Below are 26910 nucleotides of genomic sequence, written 5' to 3'. Positions count from 1 at the left end.
GAAGAGGATCTGTACTTGAATAGACATATATAATGTACAAATGAAGCAGATTGTGTACACCTAGGAGAACCAATATTCGAAGCTTTACCCCAATTAAAAAAAATTTTAACACCAAGAAGAAATAATGAGACATAAACTTATGGGGGTTTTTCCATGCACATTCCAATGTAATTTACAACCTAGGAACACAACTTCCAGAAAGGCTCTGCTGCCCTAGTACCCAGATTTGGGAATGGAGAAATGCTGCCTGCTTGAGGCCACTTCCCACAACATCACCTTTAAACCCATTGCTAAAGGTCACTAAATATTCACCAAACTTGCAGTTCGGGAAATGACACCTGCTCTCTAAAAATTTCTGGGGTGGAAAATTGACCAAAAAATTAAACAGAGGGCAACCTTCCAAGAAGACAATTTCAAGAGTTATATTGTATTCCCAATTGTTTCCTTTTTTTAACAGAAAAGAAAACGGCGGAGAAAAATGATGAGTTTTACGAATTTTCAGAGACATGCAAACCCAAATTACAGAAACCTATCAGCTCACAGCAGCCAGAAGGGCCATTAGCATAAATGCTGCAAACAATAAATGCTGAAGCGATTGTGGAGAAATGCGTACCCTCGATTCTAAGGGGGACGTGGTAAGAGCCACTAATGAAAACACAAAGTAGGTGCTTTGAAAAGGGAAACACGGTGCTACCAGTCAATGAATCACACCCACTGCTGGGCCTATCACCTGAGAAAATGAGAATCAAAAAGTCACAGGCTGGCAATCATGCACTCCAACAATATTTACCATAGCCAACAATTGGAAGCAATGAAAATGTCCATCAACCGAGGAATGCACAAAGTAGAAGTGGTCCACGTACACAGTGGAAAATTACTCCAATAAAAAATAAAAATTAAATTTAAAAATCCAACAAAAGTAAAGAGACATCAGCTTGTGTGGGTTTGTCCAGGCACACTCCACTCTAATTTATAACCGAGAAACACCACAGGCCGCAAGGGCTTTCCCCTAGTTACAAGGGTGGGGAACATAGAACGGCTGCCACCCTATGGCAGTTACCTGCAAAACCAGCTTTAAAGCCTGTGCTAATGGTCATTTCATAGGAAGGAGTAATGCAGGACTGTAAATGAAACCCGCCCTCAAAATGTCTTGAGGGAGGTAATGGCCAAAACATTTCAAAATGTGACACATACTTTAAGAGAACACTTTCAAGAACTAAGAGGTAATCACAGCTTGAAAAATAAAAAGGACTTGCCTTCAAGCTCAATTTCAATGGATTATGAGGCACGTGCGAATTCAACCACAAAGAGGTATCAGATCACACTTGTCAGAATAACCATCAGCAAGAAAACTACAAACAATAAATGCTGAAGGTGTTGTAGAGAAATGCATACCCTCAACCTCAAGGGGGACGTAACTTGGAAAGGGCCACGAAATAGAACAGAATGGAGGTGCATTAAAAAGGTCAACATTGAGCTACCATATGATCCAGCAGGCCCACTCCTCGACCTATAATCTAAGAAGAGAGAATTGGAAAGACACAGGCAGGCAAATCTGCATGGCACAGTATTACAATAGCCAAGATATGGAAGTAACCAAAAAGTCCACCAACAGATGGGTGGACACAGAAGAACTCCTCCATGTACAGATGGAATATTCGCTAGTGAAAAAAATGAAACAATGCCATTTGCAGCACCATAGATGAGTCTAGACGTAATCACGCCACCTGTAGTCAGTGAGAAAGCAAAAGACACATATCCTATCATATCACTTTTTGGAGTTACTTAAAAATTGATACCAATGAAGATATTTCCACAGAGAAAGGCAATCACAGATTCATTAAAAAACTTATGGTTCACCAAATAGAAAGGGATGAGGGTTGGTTACATTACCATATTGGGGTTAACAAAGATATACATACCATGTGAAATATATAACCACCAAAGACGTACGGAAGACCAGGAGAGAGACTACTCAACATTGTGCCATAACCTACATGGGAAAAGGATGCGAGGAAGAATAGATACACGTATATGTGTGAAAGAACCACATCTTGCACACCTAGAGCAAACAAACCATTGTAATCAAATTTGCTGGGATAAAAAATAAAAAGTCAATTACAAATATGAACAAGAAGTAATGAGACATAAACTAAAGGGCTTTTTCCTGGCATATTCCATTCTAATATACAACCTAGAACACCACTTCCATTAAGGCTCTGTTTCCCTAGTAACCAGATTTGGTAAAGGAGAAATGCTGCAGCCTTGTGGCCGTTTCCTGCAAGAGCAGCTTTAAACTCACAGCTAATGGTCACTTAACATTCACAAGGACTCAGGGCTGTAAAAGACACTTGCTCTAAACATTGGTGCTGAAGTAGGGAATGGACAAAAAAATTCAAAACAGGCAAATGTTTCAAGAAGAGATTATGAAGAGTTAAGTTTTCCTCACACTCTTTTTAAAAACAAGGAAAATGGATAAAAGCTCAACCTCAGGGAGTGTTAGACGCATGCAATCTAATCTACAAAAAGTTTCAACTTACACCAGTCGACTGACCATCAGCAAAAAGTCTACAAACAATAAATGCTGACGGGGTTTCAGAGAACTGTGTACCCTCTACCTGCTGGTGAGACGTAAAGGGGTAACAGCCAATAATGAGAAAAGAAAGGAGCTGTGTTTAAAAGTAAAAATGGAGGCACCATTCAATCCAGCAGGCGCATCATTGGACGTCTCACCTGAGAAGACAAGAATCGAGAAGACACAGGCCGCAAAAGCTGCAGTGCAGCCTTATTCACAATAGCCAAGACAGTGAAGCAATCAAAATGTCCAACAACAGGTGAATGGATAAAGAAGAAGTGGTCCATGTACACAATGGAATATTAGCCATGGAAAACAATGAACCATTGCTCTTTGAGGCACCACAAATGAGTCTGGAAATAATCACGAAACATGAGGTAAGTCGGAAAGCAAAAGACCTATATTCTATGATATCACTTATAGGCGTTATCTAATAACTGACACAAATGAACATATTTCCACAGAGAAAGACACTCACAGACTTAGAAAACAAACTATGCTCATCTAAAAGGAAAGGTGGGGGGAATGGATAAATTAAGATTAGTGTTACTATATGTATACAAACACATATTATATATATATCACAAAAAGACCGACCATATAGCAAGGGAGGTGTGCGGAACCCTCTGTAACATTTTACATGGGAAGAGGATCTGTACTTGAATAGACATATATAATGTACAAATGAAGCAGATTGTGTACACCTAGGAGAACCAATATTCGAAGCTTTACCCCAATTAAAAAAAATTTTAACACCAAGAAGAAATAATGAGACATAAACTTATGGGGGTTTTTCCATGCACATTCCAATGTAATTTACAACCTAGGAACACAACTTCCAGAAAGGCTCTGCTGCCCTAGTACCCAGATTTGGGAATGGAGAAATGCTGCCTGCTTGAGGCCACTTCCCACAACATCACCTTTAAACCCATTGCTAAAGGTCACTAAATATTCACCAAACTTGCAGTTCGGGAAATGACACCTGCTCTCTAAAAATTTCTGGGGTGGAAAATTGACCAAAAAATTAAACAGAGGGCAACCTTCCAAGAAGACAATTTCAAGAGTTATATTGTATTCCCAATTGTTTCCTTTTTTTAACAGAAAAGAAAACGGCGGAGAAAAATGATGAGTTTTACGAATTTTCAGAGACATGCAAACCCAAATTACAGAAACCTATCAGCTCACAGCAGCCAGAAGGGCCATTAGCATAAATGCTGCAAACAATAAATGCTGAAGCGATTGTGGAGAAATGCGTACCCTCGATTCTAAGGGGGACGTGGTAAGAGCCACTAATGAAAACACAAAGTAGGTGCTTTGAAAAGGGAAACACGGTGCTACCAGTCAATGAATCACACCCACTGCTGGGCCTATCACCTGAGAAAATGAGAATCAAAAAGTCACAGGCTGGCAATCATGCACTCCAACAATATTTACCATAGCCAACAATTGGAAGCAATGAAAATGTCCATCAACCGAGGAATGCACAAAGTAGAAGTGGTCCACGTACACAGTGGAAAATTACTCCAATAAAAAATAAAAATTAAATTTAAAAATCCAACAAAAGTAAAGAGACATCAGCTTGTGTGGGTTTGTCCAGGCACACTCCACTCTAATTTATAACCGAGAAACACCACAGGCCGCAAGGGCTTTCCCCTAGTTACAAGGGTGGGGAACATAGAACGGCTGCCACCCTATGGCAGTTACCTGCAAAACCAGCTTTAAAGCCTGTGCTAATGGTCATTTCATAGGAAGGAGTAATGCAGGACTGTAAATGAAACCCGCCCTCAAAATGTCTTGAGGGAGGTAATGGCCAAAACATTTCAAAATGTGACACATACTTTAAGAGAACACTTTCAAGAACTAAGAGGTAATCACAGCTTGAAAAATAAAAAGGACTTGCCTTCAAGCTCAATTTCAATGGATTATGAGGCACGTGCGAATTCAACCACAAAGAGGTATCAGATCACACTTGTCAGAATAACCATCAGCAAGAAAACTACAAACAATAAATGCTGAAGGTGTTGTAGAGAAATGCATACCCTCAACCTCAAGGGGGACGTAACTTGGAAAGGGCCACGAAATAGAACAGAATGGAGGTGCATTAAAAAGGTCAACATTGAGCTACCATATGATCCAGCAGGCCCACTCCTCGACCTATAATCTAAGAAGAGAGAATTGGAAAGACACAGGCAGGCAAATCTGCATGGCACAGTATTACAATAGCCAAGATATGGAAGTAACCAAAAAGTCCACCAACAGATGGGTGGACACAGAAGAACTCCTCCATGTACAGATGGAATATTCGCTAGTGAAAAAAATGAAACAATGCCATTTGCAGCACCATAGATGAGTCTAGACGTAATCACGCCACCTGTAGTCAGTGAGAAAGCAAAAGACACATATCCTATCATATCACTTTTTGGAGTTACTTAAAAATTGATACCAATGAAGATATTTCCACAGAGAAAGGCAATCACAGATTCATTAAAAAACTTATGGTTCACCAAATAGAAAGGGATGAGGGTTGGTTACATTACCATATTGGGGTTAACAAAGATATACATACCATGTGAAATATATAACCACCAAAGACGTACGGAAGACCAGGAGAGAGACTACTCAACATTGTGCCATAACCTACATGGGAAAAGGATGCGAGGAAGAATAGATACACGTATATGTGTGAAAGAACCACATCTTGCACACCTAGAGCAAACAAACCATTGTAATCAAATTTGCTGGGATAAAAAATAAAAAGTCAATTACAAATATGAACAAGAAGTAATGAGACATAAACTAAAGGGCTTTTTCCTGGCATATTCCATTCTAATATACAACCTAGAACACCACTTCCATTAAGGCTCTGTTTCCCTAGTAACCAGATTTGGTAAAGGAGAAATGCTGCAGCCTTGTGGCCGTTTCCTGCAAGAGCAGCTTTAAACTCACAGCTAATGGTCACTTAACATTCACAAGGACTCAGGGCTGTAAAAGACACTTGCTCTAAACATTGGTGCTGAAGTAGGGAATGGACAAAAAAATTCAAAACAGGCAAATGTTTCAAGAAGAGATTATGAAGAGTTAAGTTTTCCTCACACTCTTTTTAAAAACAAGGAAAATGGATAAAAGCTCAACCTCAGGGAGTGTTAGACGCATGCAATCTAATCTACAAAAAGTTTCAACTTACACCAGTCGACTGACCATCAGCAAAAAGTCTACAAACAATAAATGCTGACGGGGTTTCAGAGAACTGTGTACCCTCTACCTGCTGGTGAGACGTAAAGGGGTAACAGCCAATAATGAGAAAAGAAAGGAGCTGTGTTTAAAAGTAAAAATGGAGGCACCATTCAATCCAGCAGGCGCATCATTGGACGTCTCACCTGAGAAGACAAGAATCGAGAAGACACAGGCCGCAAAAGCTGCAGTGCAGCCTTATTCACAATAGCCAAGACAGTGAAGCAATCAAAATGTCCAACAACAGGTGAATGGATAAAGAAGAAGTGGTCCATGTACACAATGGAATATTAGCCATGGAAAACAATGAACCATTGCTCTTTGAGGCACCACAAATGAGTCTGGAGGTAATCACGAAACATGAGGTAAGTCGGAAAGCAAAAGACCTATATTCTATGATATCACTTATAGGCGTTATCTAATAACTGACACAAATGAACATATTTCCACAGAGAAAGACACTCACAGACTTAGAAAACAAACTATGCTCATCTAAAAGGAAAGGTGGGGGGAATGGATAAATTAAGATTAGTGTTACTATATGTATACAAACACATATTATATACATATCACAAAAAGACCGACCATATAGCAAGGGAGGTGTGCGGAACCCTCTGTAACATTTTACATGGGAAGAGGATCTGTACTTGAATAGACATATATAATGTACAAATGAAGCAGATTGTGTACACCTAGGAGAACCAATATTCGAAGCTTTACCCCAATTAAAAAAATTTTTAACACCAAGAAGAAATAATGAGACATAAACTTATGGGGGTTTTTCCATGCACATTCCAATGTAATTTACAACCTAGGAACACAACTTCCAGAAAGGCTCTGCTGCCCTAGTACCCAGATTTGGGAATGGAGAAATGCTGCCTGCTTGAGGCCACTTCCCACAACATCACCTTTAAACCCATTGCTAAAGGTCACTAAATATTCACCAAACTTGCAGTTCGGGAAATGACACCTGCTCTCTAAAAATTTCTGGGGTGGAAAATTGACCAAAAAATTAAACAGAGGGCAACCTTCCAAGAAGACAATTTCAAGAGTTATATTGTATTCCCAATTGTTTCCTTTTTTTAACAGAAAAGAAAACGGCGGAGAAAAATGATGAGTTTTACGAATTTTCAGAGACATGCAAACCCAAATTACAGAAACCTATCAGCTCACAGCAGCCAGAAGGGCCATTAGCATAAATGCTGCAAACAATAAATGCTGAAGCGATTGTGGAGAAATGCGTACCCTCGATTCTAAGGGGGACGTGGTAAGAGCCACTAATGAAAACACAAAGTAGGTGCTTTGAAAAGGGAAACACGGTGCTACCAGTCAATGAATCACACCCACTGCTGGGCCTATCACCTGAGAAAATGAGAATCAAAAAGTCACAGGCTGGCAATCATGCACTCCAACAATATTTACCATAGCCAACAATTGGAAGCAATGAAAATGTCCATCAACCGAGGAATGCACAAAGTAGAAGTGGTCCACGTACACAGTGGAAAATTACTCCAATAAAAAATAAAAATTAAATTTAAAAATCCAACAAAAGTAAAGAGACATCAGCTTGTGTGGGTTTGTCCAGGCACACTCCACTCTAATTTATAACCGAGAAACACCACAGGCCGCAAGGGCTTTCCCCTAGTTACAAGGGTGGGGAACATAGAACGGCTGCCACCCTATGGCAGTTACCTGCAAAACCAGCTTTAAAGCCTGTGCTAATGGTCATTTCATAGGAAGGAGTAATGCAGGACTGTAAATGAAACCCGCCCTCAAAATGTCTTGAGGGAGGTAATGGCCAAAACATTTCAAAATGTGACACATACTTTAAGAGAACACTTTCAAGAACTAAGAGGTAATCACAGCTTGAAAAATAAAAAGGACTTGCCTTCAAGCTCAATTTCAATGGATTATGAGGCACGTGCGAATTCAACCACAAAGAGGTATCAGATCACACTTGTCAGAATAACCATCAGCAAGAAAACTACAAACAATAAATGCTGAAGGTGTTGTAGAGAAATGCATACCCTCAACCTCAAGGGGGACGTAACTTGGAAAGGGCCACGAAATAGAACAGAATGGAGGTGCATTAAAAAGGTCAACATTGAGCTACCATATGATCCAGCAGGCCCACTCCTCGACCTATAATCTAAGAAGAGAGAATTGGAAAGACACAGGCAGGCAAATCTGCATGGCACAGTATTACAATAGCCAAGATATGGAAGTAACCAAAAAGTCCACCAACAGATGGGTGGACACAGAAGAACTCCTCCATGTACAGATGGAATATTCGCTAGTGAAAAAAATGAAACAATGCCATTTGCAGCACCATAGATGAGTCTAGACGTAATCACGCCACCTGTAGTCAGTGAGAAAGCAAAAGACACATATCCTATCATATCACTTTTTGCAGTTACTTAAAAATTGATACCAATGAAGATATTTCCACAGAGAAAGGCAATCACAGATTCATTAAAAAACTTATGGTTCACCAAATAGAAAGGGATGAGGGTTGGTTACATTACCATATTGGGGTTAACAAAGATATACATACCATGTGAAATATATAACCACCAAAGACGTACGGAAGACCAGGAGAGAGACTACTCAACATTGTGCCATAACCTACATGGGAAAAGGATGCGAGGAAGAATAGATACACGTATATGTGTGAAAGAACCACATCTTGCACACCTAGAGCAAACAAACCATTGTAATCAAATTTGCTGGGATAAAAAATAAAAAGTCAATTACAAATATGAACAAGAAGTAATGAGACATAAACTAAAGGGCTTTTTCCTGGCATATTCCATTCTAATATACAACCTAGAACACCACTTCCATTAAGGCTCTGTTTCCCTAGTAACCAGATTTGGTAAAGGAGAAATGCTGCAGCCTTGTGGCCGTTTCCTGCAAGAGCAGCTTTAAACTCACAGCTAATGGTCACTTAACATTCACAAGGACTCAGGGCTGTAAAAGACACTTGCTCTAAACATTGGTGCTGAAGTAGGGAATGGACAAAAAAATTCAAAACAGGCAAATGTTTCAAGAAGAGATTATGAAGAGTTAAGTTTTCCTCACACTCTTTTTAAAAACAAGGAAAATGGATAAAAGCTCAACCTCAGGGAGTGTTAGACGCATGCAATCTAATCTACAAAAAGTTTCAACTTACACCAGTCGACTGACCATCAGCAAAAAGTCTACAAACAATAAATGCTGACGGGGTTTCAGAGAACTGTGTACCCTCTACCTGCTGGTGAGACGTAAAGGGGTAACAGCCAATAATGAGAAAAGAAAGGAGCTGTGTTTAAAAGTAAAAATGGAGGCACCATTCAATCCAGCAGGCGCATCATTGGACGTCTCACCTGAGAAGACAAGAATCGAGAAGACACAGGCCGCAAAAGCTGCAGTGCAGCCTTATTCACAATAGCCAAGACAGTGAAGCAATCAAAATGTCCAACAACAGGTGAATGGATAAAGAAGAAGTGGTCCATGTACACAATGGAATATTAGCCATGGAAAACAATGAACCATTGCTCTTTGAGGCACCACAAATGAGTCTGGAGGTAATCACGAAACATGAGGTAAGTCGGAAAGCAAAAGACCTATATTCTATGATATCACTTATAGGCGTTATCTAATAACTGACACAAATGAACATATTTCCACAGAGAAAGACACTCACAGACTTAGAAAACAAACTATGCTCATCTAAAAGGAAAGGTGGGGGGAATGGATAAATTAAGATTAGTGTTACTATATGTATACAAACACATATTATATACATATCACAAAAAGACCGACCATATAGCAAGGGAGGTGTGCGGAACCCTCTGTAACATTTTACATGGGAAGAGGATCTGTACTTGAATAGACATATATAATGTACAAATGAAGCAGATTGTGTACACCTAGGAGAACCAATATTCGAAGCTTTACCCCAATTAAAAAAATTTTTAACACCAAGAAGAAATAATGAGACATAAACTTATGGGGGTTTTTCCATGCACATTCCAATGTAATTTACAACCTAGGAACACAACTTCCAGAAAGGCTCTGCTGCCCTAGTACCCAGATTTGGGAATGGAGAAATGCTGCCTGCTTGAGGCCACTTCCCACAACATCACCTTTAAACCCATTGCTAAAGGTCACTAAATATTCACCAAACTTGCAGTTCGGGAAATGACACCTGCTCTCTAAAAATTTCTGGGGTGGAAAATTGACCAAAAAATTAAACAGAGGGCAACCTTCCAAGAAGACAATTTCAAGAGTTATATTGTATTCCCAATTGTTTCCTTTTTTTAACAGAAAAGAAAACGGCGGAGAAAAATGATGAGTTTTACGAATTTTCAGAGACATGCAAACCCAAATTACAGAAACCTATCAGCTCACAGCAGCCAGAAGGGCCATTAGCATAAATGCTGCAAACAATAAATGCTGAAGCGATTGTGGAGAAATGCGTACCCTCGATTCTAAGGGGGACGTGGTAAGAGCCACTAATGAAAACACAAAGTAGGTGCTTTGAAAAGGGAAACACGGTGCTACCAGTCAATGAATCACACCCACTGCTGGGCCTATCACCTGAGAAAATGAGAATCAAAAAGTCACAGGCTGGCAATCATGCACTCCAACAATATTTACCATAGCCAACAATTGGAAGCAATGAAAATGTCCATCAACCGAGGAATGCACAAAGTAGAAGTGGTCCACGTACACAGTGGAAAATTACTCCAATAAAAAATAAAAATTAAATTTAAAAATCCAACAAAAGTAAAGAGACATCAGCTTGTGTGGGTTTGTCCAGGCACACTCCACTCTAATTTATAACCGAGAAACACCACAGGCCGCAAGGGCTTTCCCCTAGTTACAAGGGTGGGGAACATAGAACGGCTGCCACCCTATGGCAGTTACCTGCAAAACCAGCTTTAAAGCCTGTGCTAATGGTCATTTCATAGGAAGGAGTAATGCAGGACTGTAAATGAAACCCGCCCTCAAAATGTCTTGAGGGAGGTAATGGCCAAAACATTTCAAAATGTGACACATACTTTAAGAGAACACTTTCAAGAACTAAGAGGTAATCACAGCTTGAAAAATAAAAAGGACTTGCCTTCAAGCTCAATTTCAATGGATTATGAGGCACGTGCGAATTCAACCACAAAGAGGTATCAGATCACACTTGTCAGAATAACCATCAGCAAGAAAACTACAAACAATAAATGCTGAAGGTGTTGTAGAGAAATGCATACCCTCAACCTCAAGGGGGACGTAACTTGGAAAGGGCCACGAAATAGAACAGAATGGAGGTGCATTAAAAAGGTCAACATTGAGCTACCATATGATCCAGCAGGCCCACTCCTCGACCTATAATCTAAGAAGAGAGAATTGGAAAGACACAGGCAGGCAAATCTGCATGGCACAGTATTACAATAGCCAAGATATGGAAGTAACCAAAAAGTCCACCAACAGATGGGTGGACACAGAAGAACTCCTCCATGTACAGATGGAATATTCGCTAGTGAAAAAAATGAAACAATGCCATTTGCAGCACCATAGATGAGTCTAGACGTAATCACGCCACCTGTAGTCAGTGAGAAAGCAAAAGACACATATCCTATCATATCACTTTTTGGAGTTACTTAAAAATTGATACCAATGAAGATATTTCCACAGAGAAAGGCAATCACAGATTCATTAAAAAACTTATGGTTCACCAAATAGAAAGGGATGAGGGTTGGTTACATTACCATATTGGGGTTAACAAAGATATACATACCATGTGAAATATATAACCACCAAAGACGTACGGAAGACCAGGAGAGAGACTACTCAACATTGTGCCATAACCTACATGGGAAAAGGATGCGAGGAAGAATAGATACACGTATATGTGTGAAAGAACCACATCTTGCACACCTAGAGCAAACAAACCATTGTAATCAAATTTGCTGGGATAAAAAATAAAAAGTCAATTACAAATATGAACAAGAAGTAATGAGACATAAACTAAAGGGCTTTTTCCTGGCATATTCCATTCTAATATACAACCTAGAACACCACTTCCATTAAGGCTCTGTTTCCCTAGTAACCAGATTTGGTAAAGGAGAAATGCTGCAGCCTTGTGGCCGTTTCCTGCAAGAGCAGCTTTAAACTCACAGCTAATGGTCACTTAACATTCACAAGGACTCAGGGCTGTAAAAGACACTTGCTCTAAACATTGGTGCTGAAGTAGGGAATGGACAAAAAAATTCAAAACAGGCAAATGTTTCAAGAAGAGATTATGAAGAGTTAAGTTTTCCTCACACTCTTTTTAAAAACAAGGAAAATGGATAAAAGCTCAACCTCAGGGAGTGTTAGACGCATGCAATCTAATCTACAAAAAGTTTCAACTTACACCAGTCGACTGACCATCAGCAAAAAGTCTACAAACAATAAATGCTGACGGGGTTTCAGAGAACTGTGTACCCTCTACCTGCTGGTGAGACGTAAAGGGATAACAGCCAATAATGAGAAAAGAAAGGAGCTGTGTTTAAAAGTAAAAATGGAGGCACCATTCAATCCAGCAGGCGCATCATTGGACGTCTCACCTGAGAAGACAAGAATCGAGAAGACACAGGCCGCAAAAGCTGCAGTGCAGCCTTATTCACAATAGCCAAGACAGTGAAGCAATCAAAATGTCCAACAACAGGTGAATGGATAAAGAAGAAGTGGTCCATGTACACAATGGAATATTAGCCATGGAAAACAATGAACCATTGCTCTTTGAGGCACCACAAATGAGTCTGGAGGTAATCACGAAACATGAGGTAAGTCGGAAAGCAAAAGACCTATATTCTATGATATCACTTATAGGCGTTATCTAATAACTGACACAAATGAACATATTTCCACAGAGAAAGACACTCACAGACTTAGAAAACAAACTATGCTCATCTAAAAGGAAAGGTGGGGGGAATGGATAAATTAAGATTAGTGTTACTATATGTATACAAACACATATTATATATATATCACAAAAAGACCGACCATATAGCAAGGGAGGTGTGCGGAACCCTCTGTAACATTTTACATGGGAAGAGGATCTGTACTTGAATAGACATATATAATGTACAAATGAAGCAGATTGTGTACACCTAGGAGAACCAATATTCGAAGCTTTACCCCAATTAAAAAAAATTTTAACACCAAGAAGAAATAATGAGACATAAACTTATGGGGGTTTTTCCATGCACATTCCAATGTAATTTACAACCTAGGAACACAACTTCCAGAAAGGCTCTGCTGCCCTAGTACCCAGATTTGGGAATGGAGAAATGCTGCCTGCTTGAGGCCACTTCCCACAACATCACCTTTAAACCCATTGCTAAAGGTCACTAAATATTCACCAAACTTGCAGTTCGGGAAATGACACCTGCTCTCTAAAAATTTCTGGGGTGGAAAATTGACCAAAAAATTAAACAGAGGGCAACCTTCCAAGAAGACAATTTCAAGAGTTATATTGTATTCCCAATTGTTTCCTTTTTTTAACAGAAAAGAAAACGGCGGAGAAAAATGATGAGTTTTACGAATTTTCAGAGACATGCAAACCCAAATTACAGAAACCTATCAGCTCACAGCAGCCAGAAGGGCCATTAGCATAAATGCTGCAAACAATAAATGCTGAAGCGATTGTGGAGAAATGCGTACCCTCGATTCTAAGGGGGACGTGGTAAGAGCCACTAATGAAAACACAAAGTAGGTGCTTTGAAAAGGGAAACACGGTGCTACCAGTCAATGAATCACACCCACTGCTGGGCCTATCACCTGAGAAAATGAGAATCAAAAAGTCACAGGCTGGCAATCATGCACTCCAACAATATTTACCATAGCCAACAATTGGAAGCAATGAAAATGTCCATCAACCGAGGAATGCACAAAGTAGAAGTGGTCCACGTACACAGTGGAAAATTACTCCAATAAAAAATAAAAATTAAATTTAAAAATCCAACAAAAGTAAAGAGACATCAGCTTGTGTGGGTTTGTCCAGGCACACTCCACTCTAATTTATAACCGAGAAACACCACAGGCCGCAAGGGCTTTCCCCTAGTTACAAGGGTGGGGAACATAGAACGGCTGCCACCCTATGGCAGTTACCTGCAAAACCAGCTTTAAAGCCTGTGCTAATGGTCATTTCATAGGAAGGAGTAATGCAGGACTGTAAATGAAACCCGCCCTCAAAATGTCTTGAGGGAGGTAATGGCCAAAACATTTCAAAATGTGACACATACTTTAAGAGAACACTTTCAAGAACTAAGAGGTAATCACAGCTTGAAAAATAAAAAGGACTTGCCTTCAAGCTCAATTTCAATGGATTATGAGGCACGTGCGAATTCAACCACAAAGAGGTATCAGATCACACTTGTCAGAATAACCATCAGCAAGAAAACTACAAACAATAAATGCTGAAGGTGTTGTAGAGAAATGCATACCCTCAACCTCAAGGGGGACGTAACTTGGAAAGGGCCACGAAATAGAACAGAATGGAGGTGCATTAAAAAGGTCAACATTGAGCTACCATATGATCCAGCAGGCCCACTCCTCGACCTATAATCTAAGAAGAGAGAATTGGAAAGACACAGGCAGGCAAATCTGCATGGCACAGTATTACAATAGCCAAGATATGGAAGTAACCAAAAAGTCCACCAACAGATGGGTGGACACAGAAGAACTCCTCCATGTACAGATGGAATATTCGCTAGTGAAAAAAATGAAACAATGCCATTTGCAGCACCATAGATGAGTCTAGACGTAATCACGCCACCTGTAGTCAGTGAGAAAGCAAAAGACACATATCCTATCATATCACTTTTTGGAGTTACTTAAAAATTGATACCAATGAAGATATTTCCACAGAGAAAGGCAATCACAGATTCATTAAAAAACTTATGGTTCACCAAATAGAAAGGGATGAGGGTTGGTTACATTACCATATTGGGGTTAACAAAGATATACATACCATGTGAAATATATAACCACCAAAGACGTACGGAAGACCAGGAGAGAGACTACTCAACATTGTGCCATAACCTACATGGGAAAAGGATGCGAGGAAGAATAGATACACGTATATGTGTGAAAGAACCACATCTTGCACACCTAGAGCAAACAAACCATTGTAATCAAATTTGCTGGGATAAAAAATAAAAAGTCAATTACAAATATGAACAAGAAGTAATGAGACATAAACTAAAGGGCTTTTTCCTGGCATATTCCATTCTAATATACAACCTAGAACACCACTTCCATTAAGGCTCTGTTTCCCTAGTAACCAGATTTGGTAAAGGAGAAATGCTGCAGCCTTGTGGCCGTTTCCTGCAAGAGCAGCTTTAAACTCACAGCTAATGGTCACTTAACATTCACAAGGACTCAGGGCTGTAAAAGACACTTGCTCTAAACATTGGTGCTGAAGTAGGGAATGGACAAAAAAATTCAAAACAGGCAAATGTTTCAAGAAGAGATTATGAAGAGTTAAGTTTTCCTCACACTCTTTTTAAAAACAAGGAAAATGGATAAAAGCTCAACCTCAGGGAGTGTTAGACGCATGCAATCTAATCTACAAAAAGTTTCAACTTACACCAGTCGACTGACCATCAGCAAAAAGTCTACAAACAATAAATGCTGACGGGGTTTCAGAGAACTGTGTACCCTCTACCTGCTGGTGAGACGTAAAGGGATAACAGCCAATAATGAGAAAAGAAAGGAGCTGTGTTTAAAAGTAAAAATGGAGGCACCATTCAATCCAGCAGGCGCATCATTGGACGTCTCACCTGAGAAGACAAGAATCGAGAAGACACAGGCCGCAAAAGCTGCAGTGCAGCCTTATTCACAATAGCCAAGACAGTGAAGCAATCAAAATGTCCAATAACAGGTGAATGGATAAAGAAGAAGTGGTCCATGTACACAATGGAATATTAGCCATGGAAAACAATGAACCATTGCTCTTTGAGGCACCACAAATGAGTCTGGAAATAATCACGAAACATGAGGTAAGTCGGAAAGCAAAAGACCTATATTCTATGATATCACTTATAGGCGTTATCTAATAACTGACACAAATGAACATATTTCCACAGAGAAAGACACTCACAGACTTAGAAAACAAACTATGCTCATCTAAAAGGAAAGGTGGGGGGAATGGATAAATTAAGATTAGTGTTACTATATGTATACAAACACATATTATATATATATCACAAAAAGACCGACCATATAGCAAGGGAGGTGTGCGGAACCCTCTGTAACATTTTACATGGGAAGAGGATCTGTACTTGAATAGACATATATAATGTACAAATGAAGCAGATTGTGTACACCTAGGAGAACCAATATTCGAAGCTTTACCCCAATTAAAAAAAATTTTAACACCAAGAAGAAATAATGAGACATAAACTTATGGGGGTTTTTCCATGCACATTCCAATGTAATTTACAACCTAGGAACACAACTTCCAGAAAGGCTCTGCTGCCCTAGTACCCAGATTTGGGAATGGAGAAATGCTGCCTGCTTGAGGCCACTTCCCACAACATCACCTTTAAACCCATTGCTAAAGGTCACTAAATATTCACCAAACTTGCAGTTCGGGAAATGACACCTGCTCTCTAAAAATTTCTGGGGTGGAAAATTGACCAAAAAATTAAACAGAGGGCAACCTTCCAAGAAGACAATTTCAAGAGTTATATTGTATTCCCAATTGTTTCCTTTTTTTAACAGAAAAGAAAACGGCGGAGAAAAATGATGAGTTCTACGAATTTTCAGAGACATGCAAACCCAAATTACAGAAACCTATCAGCTCACAGCAGCCAGAAGGGCCATTAGCATAAATGCTGCAAACAATAAATGCTGAAGCGATTGTGGAGAAATGCGTACCCTCGATTCTAAGGGGGACGTGGTAAGAGCCACTAATGAAAACACAAAGTAGGTGCTTTGAAAAGGGAAACACGGTGCTACCAGTCAATGAATCACACCCACTGCTGGGCCTATCACCTGAGAAAATGAGAATCAAAAAGTCACAGGCTGGCAATCATGCACTCCAACAATATTTACCATAGCCAACAATTGGAAGCAATGAAAATGTCCATCAACCGAGGAATGCACAAAGTAGAAGTGGTCCACGTACACAGTGGAAAATTACTCCAATAAAAAATAAAAATTAAATTTAAAAATCCAACAAAAGTAAAGAGACATCAGCTTGTGTGGGTTTGTCCAGGCACACTCCACTCTAATTTATAACCGAGAAACACCACAGGCCGCAAGGGCTTTCCCCTAGTTACAAGGGTGGGGAACATAGAACGGCTGCCACCCTATGGCAGTTACCTGCAAAACCAGCTTTAAAGCCTGTGCTAATGGTCATTTCATAGGAAGGAGTAATGCAGGACTGTAAATGAAACCCGCCCTCAAAATGTCTTGAGGGAGGTAATGGCCAAAACATTTCAAAATGTGACACATACTTTAAGAGAACACTTTCAAGAACTAAGAGGTAATCACAGCTTGAAAAATAAAAAGGACTTGCCTTCAAGCTCAATTTCAATGGATTATGAGGCACGTGCGAATTCAACCACAAAGAGGTATCAGATCACACTTGTCAGAATAACCATCAGCAAGAAAACTACAAACAATAAATGCTGAAGGTGTTGTAGAGAAATGCATACCCTCAACCTCAAGGGGGACGTAACTTGGAAAGGGCCACGAAATAGAACAGAATGGAGGTGCATTAAAAAGGTCAACATTGAGCTACCATATGATCCAGCAGGCCCACTCCTCGACCTATAATCTAAGAAGAGAGAATTGGAAAGACACAGGCAGGCAAATCTGCATGGCACAGTATTACAATAGCCAAGATATGGAAGTAACCAAAAAGTCCACCAACAGATGGGTGGACACAGAAGAACTCCTCCATGTACAGATGGAATATTCGCTAGTGAAAAAAATGAAACAATGCCATTTGCAGCACCATAGATGAGTCTAGACGTAATCACGCCACCTGTAGTCAGTGAGAAAGCAAAAGACACATATCCTATCATATTACTTTTTGGAGTTACTTAAAAATTGATACCAATGAAGATATTTCCACAGAGAAAGGCAATCACAGATTCATTAAAAAACTTATGGTTCACCAAATAGAAAGGGATGAGGATTGGTTACATTACCATATTGGGGTTAACAAAGATATACATACCATGTGAAATATATAACCACCAAAGACGTACGGAAGACCAGGAGAGAGACTACTCAACATTGTGCCATAACCTACATGGGAAAAGGATGCGAGGAAGAATAGATACACGTATATGTGTGAAAGAACCACATCTTGCACACCTAGAGCAAACAAACCATTGTAATCAAATTTGCTGGGATAAAAAATAAAAAGTCAATTACAAATATGAACAAGAAGTAATGAGACATAAACTAAAGGGCTTTTTCCTGGCATATTCCATTCTAATATACAACCTAGAACACCACTTCCATTAAGGCTCTGTTTCCCTAGTAACCAGATTTGGTAAAGGAGAAATGCTGCAGCCTTGTGGCCGTTTCCTGCAAGAGCAGCTTTAAACTCACAGCTAATGGTCACTTAACATTCACAAGGACTCAGGGCTGTAAAGGACACTTGGTCTAAAAATTGGTGCTGAAGTAGGGAATGGACAAAAAAATTCAAAACAGGCAAATGTTTCAAGAAGAGATTATGAAGAGTTAAGTTTTCCTCACACTCTTTTTAAAAACAAGGAAAATGGATAAAAGCTCAACCTCAGGGAGTGTTAGACGCATGCAATCTAATCTACAAAAAGTTTCAACTTACACCAGTCGACTGACCATCAGCAAAAAGTCTACAAACAATAAATGCTGACGGGGTTTCAGAGAACTGTGTACCCTCTACCTGCTGGTGAGACGTAAAGGGGTAACAGCCAATAATGAGAAAAGAAAGGAGCTGTGTTTAAAAGTAAAAATGGAGGCACCATTCAATCCAGCAGGCGCATCATTGGACGTCTCACCTGAGAAGACAAGAATCGAGAAGACACAGGCCGCAAAAGCTGCAGTGCAGCCTTATTCACAATAGCCAAGACAGTGAAGCAATCAAAATGTCCAACAACAGGTGAATGGATAAAGAAGAAGTGGTCCATGTACACAATGGAATATTAGCCATGGAAAACAATGAACCATTGCTCTTTGAGGCACCACAAATGAGTCTGGAGGTAATCACGAAACATGAGGTAAGTCGGAAAGCAAAAGACCTATATTCTATGATATCACTTATAGGCGTTATCTAATAACTGACACAAATGAACATATTTCCACAGAGAAAGACACTCACAGACTTAGAAAACAAACTATGCTCATCTAAAAGGAAAGGTGGGGGGAATGGATAAATTAAGATTAGTGTTACTATATGTATACAAACACATATTATATACATATCACAAAAAGACCGACCATATAGCAAGGGAGGTGTGCGGAACCCTCTGTAACATTTTACATGGGAAGAGGATCTGTACTTGAATAGACATATATAATGTACAAATGAAGCAGATTGTGTACACCTAGGAGAACCAATATTCGAAGCTTTACCCCAATTAAAAAAATTTTTAACACCAAGAAGAAATAATGAGACATAAACTTATGGGGGTTTTTCCATGCACATTCCAATGTAATTTACAACCTAGGAACACAACTTCCAGAAAGGCTCTGCTGCCCTAGTACCCAGATTTGGGAATGGAGAAATGCTGCCTGCTTGAGGCCACTTCCCACAACATCACCTTTAAACCCATTGCTAAAGGTCACTAAATATTCACCAAACTTGCAGTTCGGGAAATGACACCTGCTCTCTAAAAATTTCTGGGGTGGAAAATTGACCAAAAAATTAAACAGAGGGCAACCTTCCAAGAAGACAATTTCAAGAGTTATATTGTATTCCCAATTGTTTCCTTTTTTTAACAGAAAAGAAAACGGCGGAGAAAAATGATGAGTTTTACGAATTTTCAGAGACATGCAAACCCAAATTACAGAAACCTATCAGCTCACAGCAGCCAGAAGGGCCATTAGCATAAATGCTGCAAACAATAAATGCTGAAGCGATTGTGGAGAAATGCGTACCCTCGATTCTAAGGGGGACGTGGTAAGAGCCACTAATGAAAACACAAAGTAGGTGCTTTGAAAAGGGAAACACGGTGCTACCAGTCAATGAATCACACCCACTGCTGGGCCTATCACCTGAGAAAATGAGAATCAAAAAGTCACAGGCTGGCAATCATGCACTCCAACAATATTTACCATAGCCAACAATTGGAAGCAATGAAAATGTCCATCAACCGAGGAATGCACAAAGTAGAAGTGGTCCACGTACACAGTGGAAAATTACTCCAATAAAAAATAAAAATTAAATTTAAAAATCCAACAAAAGTAAAGAGACATCAGCTTGTGTGGGTTTGTCCAGGCACACTCCACTCTAATTTATAACCGAGAAACACCACAGGCCGCAAGGGCTTTCCCCTAGTTACAAGGGTGGGGAACATAGAACGGCTGCCACCCTATGGCAGTTACCTGCAAAACCAGCTTTAAAGCCTGTGCTAATGGTCATTTCATAGGAAGGAGTAATGCAGGACTGTAAATGAAACCCGCCCTCAAAATGTCTTGAGGGAGGTAATGGCCAAAACATTTCAAAATGTGACACATACTTTAAGAGAACACTTTCAAGAACTAAGAGGTAATCACAGCTTGAAAAATAAAAAGGACTTGCCTTCAAGCTCAATTTCAATGGATTATGAGGCACGTGCGAATTCAACCACAAAGAGGTATCAGATCACACTTGTCAGAATAACCATCAGCAAGAAAACTACAAACAATAAATGCTGAAGGTGTTGTAGAGAAATGCATACCCTCAACCTCAAGGGGGACGTAACTTGGAAAGGGCCACGAAATAGAACAGAATGGAGGTGCATTAAAAAGGTCAACATTGAGCTACCATATGATCCAGCAGGCCCACTCCTCGACCTATAATCTAAGAAGAGAGAATTGGAAAGACACAGGCAGGCAAATCTGCATGGCACAGTATTACAATAGCCAAGATATGGAAGTAACCAAAAAGTCCACCAACAGATGGGTGGACACAGAAGAACTCCTCCATGTACAGATGGAATATTCGCTAGTGAAAAAAATGAAACAATGCCATTTGCAGCACCATAGATGAGTCTAGACGTAATCACGCCACCTGTAGTCAGTGAGAAAGCAAAAGACACATATCCTATCATATCACTTTTTGGAGTTACTTAAAAATTGATACCAATGAAGATATTTCCACAGAGAAAGGCAATCACAGATTCATTAAAAAACTTATGGTTCACCAAATAGAAAGGGATGAGGGTTGGTTACATTACCATATTGGGGTTAACAAAGATATACATACCATGTGAAATATATAACCACCAAAGACGTACGGAAGACCAGGAGAGAGACTACTCAACATTGTGCCATAACCTACATGGGAAAAGGATGCGAGGAAGAATAGATACACGTATATGTGTGAAAGAACCACATCTTGCACACCTAGAGCAAACAAACCATTGTAATCAAATTTGCTGGGATAAAAAATAAAAAGTCAATTACAAATATGAACAAGAAGTAATGAGACATAAACTAAAGGGCTTTTTCCTGGCATATTCCATTCTAATATACAACCTAGAACACCACTTCCATTAAGGCTCTGTTTCCCTAGTAACCAGATTTGGTAAAGGAGAAATGCTGCAGCCTTGTGGCCGTTTCCTGCAAGAGCAGCTTTAAACTCACAGCTAATGGTCACTTAACATTCACAAGGACTCAGGGCTGTAAAAGACACTTGCTCTAAACATTGGTGCTGAAGTAGGGAATGGACAAAAAAATTCAAAACAGGCAAATGTTTCAAGAAGAGATTATGAAGAGTTAAGTTTTCCTCACACTCTTTTTAAAAACAAGGAAAATGGATAAAAGCTCAACCTCAGGGAGTGTTAGACGCATGCAATCTAATCTACAAAAAGTTTCAACTTACACCAGTCGACTGACCATCAGCAAAAAGTCTACAAACAATAAATGCTGACGGGGTTTCAGAGAACTGTGTACCCTCTACCTGCTGGTGAGACGTAAAGGGATAACAGCCAATAATGAGAAAAGAAAGGAGCTGTGTTTAAAAGTAAAAATGGAGGCACCATTCAATCCAGCAGGCGCATCATTGGACGTCTCACCTGAGAAGACAAGAATCGAGAAGACACAGGCCGCAAAAGCTGCAGTGCAGCCTTATTCACAATAGCCAAGACAGTGAAGCAATCAAAATGTCCAACAACAGGTGAATGGATAAAGAAGAAGTGGTCCATGTACACAATGGAATATTAGCCATGGAAAACAATGAACCATTGCTCTTTGAGGCACCACAAATGAGTCTGGAGGTAATCACGAAACATGAGGTAAGTCGGAAAGCAAAAGACCTATATTCTATGATATCACTTATAGGCGTTATCTAATAACTGACACAAATGAACATATTTCCACAGAGAAAGACACTCACAGACTTAGAAAACAAACTATGCTCATCTAAAAGGAAAGGTGGGGGGAATGGATAAATTAAGATTAGTGTTACTATATGTATACAAACACATATTATATATATATCACAAAAAGACCGACCATATAGCAAGGGAGGTGTGCGGAACCCTCTGTAACATTTTACATGGGAAGAGGATCTGTACTTGAATAGACATATATAATGTACAAATGAAGCAGATTGTGTACACCTAGGAGAACCAATATTCGAAGCTTTACCCCAATTAAAAAAAATTTTAACACCAAGAAGAAATAATGAGACATAAACTTATGGGGGTTTTTCCATGCACATTCCAATGTAATTTACAACCTAGGAACACAACTTCCAGAAAGGCTCTGCTGCCCTAGTACCCAGATTTGGGAATGGAGAAATGCTGCCTGCTTGAGGCCACTTCCCACAACATCACCTTTAAACCCATTGCTAAAGGTCACTAAATATTCACCAAACTTGCAGTTCGGGAAATGACACCTGCTCTCTAAAAATTTCTGGGGTGGAAAATTGACCAAAAAATTAAACAGAGGGCAACCTTCCAAGAAGACAATTTCAAGAGTTATATTGTATTCCCAATTGTTTCCTTTTTTTAACAGAAAAGAAAACGGCGGAGAAAAATGATGAGTTTTACGAATTTTCAGAGACATGCAAACCCAAATTACAGAAACCTATCAGCTCACAGCAGCCAGAAGGGCCATTAGCATAAATGCTGCAAACAATAAATGCTGAAGCGATTGTGGAGAAATGCGTACCCTCGATTCTAAGGGGGACGTGGTAAGAGCCACTAATGAAAACACAAAGTAGGTGCTTTGAAAAGGGAAACACGGTGCTACCAGTCAATGAATCACACCCACTGCTGGGCCTATCACCTGAGAAAATGAGAATCAAAAAGTCACAGGCTGGCAATCATGCACTCCAACAATATTTACCATAGCCAACAATTGGAAGCAATGAAAATGTCCATCAACCGAGGAATGCACAAAGTAGAAGTGGTCCACGTACACAGTGGAAAATTACTCCAATAAAAAATAAAAATTAAATTTAAAAATCCAACAAAAGTAAAGAGACATCAGCTTGTGTGGGTTTGTCCAGGCACACTCCACTCTAATTTATAACCGAGAAACACCACAGGCCGCAAGGGCTTTCCCCTAGTTACAAGGGTGGGGAACATAGAACGGCTGCCACCCTATGGCAGTTACCTGCAAAACCAGCTTTAAAGCCTGTGCTAATGGTCATTTCATAGGAAGGAGTAATGCAGGACTGTAAATGAAACCCGCCCTCAAAATGTCTTGAGGGAGGTAATGGCCAAAACATTTCAAAATGTGACACATACTTTAAGAGAACACTTTCAAGAACTAAGAGGTAATCACAGCTTGAAAAATAAAAAGGACTTGCCTTCAAGCTCAATTTCAATGGATTATGAGGCACGTGCGAATTCAACCACAAAGAGGTATCAGATCACACTTGTCAGAATAACCATCAGCAAGAAAACTACAAACAATAAATGCTGAAGGTGTTGTAGAGAAATGCATACCCTCAACCTCAAGGGGGACGTAACTTGGAAAGGGCCACGAAATAGAACAGAATGGAGGTGCATTAAAAAGGTCAACATTGAGCTACCATATGATCCAGCAGGCCCACTCCTCGACCTATAATCTAAGAAGAGAGAATTGGAAAGACACAGGCAGGCAAATCTGCATGGCACAGTATTACAATAGCCAAGATATGGAAGTAACCAAAAAGTCCACCAACAGATGGGTGGACACAGAAGAACTCCTCCATGTACAGATGGAATATTCGCTAGTGAAAAAAATGAAACAATGCCATTTGCAGCACCATAGATGAGTCTAGACGTAATCACGCCACCTGTAGTCAGTGAGAAAGCAAAAGACACATATCCTATCATATCACTTTTTGGAGTTACTTAAAAATTGATACCAATGAAGATATTTCCACAGAGAAAGGCAATCACAGATTCATTAAAAAACTTATGGTTCACCAAATAGAAAGGGATGAGGGTTGGTTACATTACCATATTGGGGTTAACAAAGATATACATACCATGTGAAATATATAACCACCAAAGACGTACGGAAGACCAGGAGAGAGACTACTCAACATTGTGCCATAACCTACATGGGAAAAGGATGCGAGGAAGAATAGATACACGTATATGTGTGAAAGAACCACATCTTGCACACCTAGAGCAAACAAACCATTGTAATCAAATTTGCTGGGATAAAAAATAAAAAGTCAATTACAAATATGAACAAGAAGTAATGAGACATAAACTAAAGGGCTTTTTCCTGGCATATTCCATTCTAATATACAACCTAGAACACCACTTCCATTAAGGCTCTGTTTCCCTAGTAACCAGATTTGGTAAAGGAGAAATGCTGCAGCCTTGTGGCCGTTTCCTGCAAGAGCAGCTTTAAACTCACAGCTAATGGTCACTTAACATTCACAAGGACTCAGGGCTGTAAAAGACACTTGCTCTAAACATTGGTGCTGAAGTAGGGAATGGACAAAAAAATTCAAAACAGGCAAATGTTTCAAGAAGAGATTATGAAGAGTTAAGTTTTCCTCACACTCTTTTTAAAAACAAGGAAAATGGATAAAAGCTCAACCTCAGGGAGTGTTAGACGCATGCAATCTAATCTACAAAAAGTTTCAACTTACACCAGTCGACTGACCATCAGCAAAAAGTCTACAAACAATAAATGCTGACGGGGTTTCAGAGAACTGTGTACCCTCTACCTGCTGGTGAGACGTAAAGGGGTAACAGCCAATAATGAGAAAAGAAAGGAGCTGTGTTTAAAAGTAAAAATGGAGGCACCATTCAATCCAGCAGGCGCATCATTGGACGTCTCACCTGAGAAGACAAGAATCGAGAAGACACAGGCCGCAAAAGCTGCAGTGCAGCCTTATTCACAATAGCCAAGACAGTGAAGCAATCAAAATGTCCAATAACAGGTGAATGGATAAAGAAGAAGTGGTCCATGTACACAATGGAATATTAGCCATGGAAAACAATGAACCATTGCTCTTTGAGGCACCACAAATGAGTCTGGAAATAATCACGAAACATGAGGTAAGTCGGAAAGCAAAAGACCTATATTCTATGATATCACTTATAGGCGTTATCTAATAACTGACACAAATGAACATATTTCCACAGAGAAAGACACTCACAGACTTAGAAAACAAACTATGCTCATCTAAAAGGAAAGGTGGGGGGAATGGATAAATTAAGATTAGTGTTACTATATGTATACAAACACATATTATATATATATCACAAAAAGACCGACCATATAGCAAGGGAGGTGTGCGGAACCCTCTGTAACATTTTACATGGGAAGAGGATCTGTACTTGAATAGACATATATAATGTACAAATGAAGCAGATTGTGTACACCTAGGAGAACCAATATTCGAAGCTTTACCCCAATTAAAAAAATTTTTAACACCAAGAAGAAATAATGAGACATAAACTTATGGGGGTTTTTCCATGCACATTCCAATGTAATTTACAACCTAGGAACACAACTTCCAGAAAGGCTCTGCTGCCCTAGTACCCAGATTTGGGAATGGAGAAATGCTGCCTGCTTGAGGCCACTTCCCACAACATCACCTTTAAACCCATTGCTAAAGGTCACTAAATATTCACCAAACTTGCAGTTCGGGAAATGACACCTGCTCTCTAAAAATTTCTGGGGTGGAAAATTGACCAAAAAATTAAACAGAGGGCAACCTTCCAAGAAGACAATTTCAAGAGTTATATTGTATTCCCAATTGTTTCCTTTTTTTAACAGAAAAGAAAACGGCGGAGAAAAATGATGAGTTCTACGAATTTTCAGAGACATGCAAACCCAAATTACAGAAACCTATCAGCTCACAGCAGCCAGAAGGGCCATTAGCATAAATGCTGCAAACAATAAATGCTGAAGCGATTGTGGAGAAATGCGTACCCTCGATTCTAAGGGGGACGTGGTAAGAGCCACTAATGAAAACACAAAGTAGGTGCTTTGAAAAGGGAAACACGGTGCTACCAGTCAATGAATCACACCCACTGCTGGGCCTATCACCTGAGAAAATGAGAATCAAAAAGTCACAGGCTGGCAATCATGCACTCCAACAATATTTACCATAGCCAACAATTGGAAGCAATGAAAATGTCCATCAACCGAGGAATGCACAAAGTAGAAGTGGTCCACGTACACAGTGGAAAATTACTCCAATAAAAAATAAAAATTAAATTTAAAAATCCAACAAAAGTAAAGAGACATCAGCTTGTGTGGGTTTGTCCAGGCACACTCCACTCTAATTTATAACCGAGAAACACCACAGGCCGCAAGGGCTTTCCCCTAGTTACAAGGGTGGGGAACATAGAACGGCTGCCACCCTATGGCAGTTACCTGCAAAACCAGCTTTAAAGCCTGTGCTAATGGTCATTTCATAGGAAGGAGTAATGCAGGACTGTAAATGAAACCCGCCCTCAAAATGTCTTGAGGGA

Source organism: Balaenoptera ricei, chromosome 16 (genome assembly GCF_028023285.1).
Source record: "Balaenoptera ricei isolate mBalRic1 chromosome 16, mBalRic1.hap2, whole genome shotgun sequence".
In the NCBI taxonomy this organism is placed as follows: domain Eukaryota; kingdom Metazoa; phylum Chordata; class Mammalia; order Artiodactyla; family Balaenopteridae; genus Balaenoptera; species Balaenoptera ricei.
The sequence above is the reverse complement of the archived record's forward strand: the minus strand, read 5'-3'. Positions refer to the sequence as shown.